The 2,713-nt window shown below is 39.7% G+C and overlaps 1 protein-coding gene across 2 annotated transcripts in view; it reads left to right on the top strand.

The window, feature by feature from the left end:
* Positions 1 to 584: 584 nt before the first annotated feature.
* Positions 585 to 2,713, top strand: part of LOC107663588 (cyclin-dependent kinase 16) — a 48,698-nt gene continuing 46,569 nt past the window's right edge. For both annotated transcript variants that reach the window (XM_016453818.1, XM_016453820.1), the window contains exon 1: positions 585 to 795. The gene's annotated coding sequence lies outside the window, so the exon portion shown is untranslated. The remainder of the gene's footprint in view (positions 796 to 2,713) is intronic.

A 2,713-nucleotide genomic window follows, 5' to 3' on the forward strand; every position in this document is an offset into this window, starting at 1 on the left:
AGTGTGTGAGTGAGTGAGTGAGTGTGAGAGACAGAGAGAGTGTGTGTGTGAGTGAGAGAGTGAGTGAGTGAGTGAGACAGAGAGAGTGTGTGAGTGAGTGAGTGTGAGAGAGAGAGAGAGTGTGTGTGAGTGAGAGTGAGTGAGACAGAGAGTGTGTGAGTGTGTGTGTGTGTGTGTGTGTGAGAGAGAGAGAGTGTGTGTGTGAATTGCGCTTTCACAAAATTCTGATACAAAAAATAGCTTTACGGCTTTAAGTTTCATATTTTTAATAGTTCATATAATTTTGGAATGATTATTGTTGCTGACTGTTTTACAATAAATTCGTCATCAATGATTATCAAAAAGAGGCGGAGCTTAGCTTGAAACAGGAGCATATATGTTTCAATTAAAAATGAGCATGATATTGGTACAAGGAAGATCAGCGAGCCTCTAAATCGTTTAAATGCTATGCTGACATATTATGAATAATCTCATAGATTTTAAAGGTGCATATGTGCACGCTGGTGCATGAAGAGAGGTGATTCCGATACGGGATGTTTACCGTAACGCACATCAGCGCGAGCTCCATCACGGAGGGCAACGCGGTCACGTGATCACGAGGAGTCCCGGACAGGAGAAATGTCCGTGCATCTGTTCAGCGGCGACTCAGCTCGAGCACTTCAAACACTCACCCAGGCACAGTGCAGCTGCTCTTCAGTCAGATGTAAATGTGACACGATCTCCTGCAGCGCGCGGTGTCAGTGAAAGCGAAAGCGCTGTGTCAGCAGAGAACGCACGCGTCGCGTCTTGCCGAAGGTAGGCTACTGTATGACCCGCTGCGGCGTTCTCCTCGTGATCACTGATTTATTATGCTTTACATATTAGTTCAGGTATGAACTTTGAGTGCAGTTAGTGACTAGGGTAGAGTTGTGCTGATGTTGCCTGTGTTTGCGGCATCTAACTGAGCCTGCGCATTAAGATGCATGATTTCACCGGTTATTGAAGCGTGTTGTCATGCACTGTTGGGCATTCATTGATTTCAGCATATGTGCGACGGACTAGAATGACGCATATGTTTCAGCCTGGGCCAGGGGGTCAAAATGTTAATGTATAAGAGATGTCCTTATATCGTGCCATCATTTAAAGGGACAGTTCACCCCCCTAAACATGACTTTACTTTTTTAGATAGAACACAATATGAGAAATTCTGATGAATGTTCACACTGCTCTTTTACACACAATAGCTGTGTCTGAAATCGCTCACTCGTTCACTGTTCCCTATAGTGTATGGCAGTTTAAAGGAAAGAAAGGAGTGACCGAAGTGAAGTGAGCGGATTCGGACGCTGACGTATAAACTGCGGAGAGCTGGAGCTGTCGCAGAAACATCGACAGTGTTTCGTGCTCAGACAGTGGTCGTAGAGCACCCTCGGGCGACCATTAATTTGACATTAGGAGGAATACGCTACATACAGGTGATTATCGAATATTTTATAATCATCCACCAAATTATCATCACATCTCCATCATCTCTCGTACGTTAACAACAACGCCACCTCAGTAAATTAGTAAAACATTAAACTGAGTTAATGCCTAAGTAATATATTTTATTTGAATAAAGTATGAAATAGCCCAACCATGAAAGCAGAAATAATAAAGATCTCTCATTCAAACTCGTCGCTCCCGCTCTCTCTTCCAGCTCGTCAGTCCTCTCCGCATTGGATTATGGGAAATAGTGCTTCAGCGAGTGTACATCGGTTGTACATGCAAAATCAGAGAGGATTGTGGGTAAAAAGTAGTGAACGAATGTAGGGAATGAACTCGTTCACTCAGAATTCGGACAGCACTACAAAATGGCCGACACCTGATATAGTGCACTATATAGGGGATAGGGAGCAGTTTCGGACACAGGTAATGAAACAGTGAGACAGTAAGCAGGTGGGTGATTCTATAATTGCAGGTACATTTGGTGTCCGAAGTTATTATTTTTTTCTGCTTTTTTTCAAATGGTTATATTTTTAATTATTTTAATACTGTGTTACTTATTGTTATGAATTACAAGATGTTACAGTCAATAACAATATAATAATTTGTGTAAAAAGTGTCTTAAATAGCTCAAAATCATGATTTCTTGTTGTCCGAATTAGTCAGTGCATTTATTCTATCATGTATCATTGTGTAATCAATAATAATTATGTATTGTACTTTTCTTTTTGTAATATTTCATTCATTTTATTTATAAAAGCCCTAAATACTAATTTACTTAATTCTACAACATTAAATTGTTTAAAAATGACTTTTTTCTTATAAAAATGTGGGTCCATAAATCTTGCGTCAACTCTGGTACCGTACCATACTTTGCCTTTAAATCAGTGGAATTATCTCCCTCAACTATGTAAGATACAGGAAATGATGTCACTTTCCCTCACTGTTAAGATCTGAAGCACTGAAAAGTCTGTGTGCTCTCTCTAAGAAAATATTTTCATCTAAAAAGTTCTTACACCAAGAGTTATTTTGAAGAACGTCAACGCTGTTACCACAATATCAAAAGGAGAACAACATGTATTACTGATCACAAATTAGGTTATTTAACGGTATTTTAATCATGATTTCATTAGTGCCATGTGCTCTTAGCATTTATGCTAGCAAGGGGAGTTTTTGGCAAAAATAAAATAAAATTACCGTCAAACTCTGTTACCAAGGTAGAGTAACAATGCTGACAATAGTGTAACAGAGT

The sequence above is a fragment of the Sinocyclocheilus anshuiensis genome, unplaced genomic scaffold (genome assembly GCF_001515605.1).
Source record: "Sinocyclocheilus anshuiensis isolate Anshui unplaced genomic scaffold, SAMN03320099.WGS_v1.1 scaffold127, whole genome shotgun sequence".
Lineage (NCBI taxonomy): Eukaryota > Metazoa > Chordata > Actinopteri > Cypriniformes > Cyprinidae > Sinocyclocheilus > Sinocyclocheilus anshuiensis.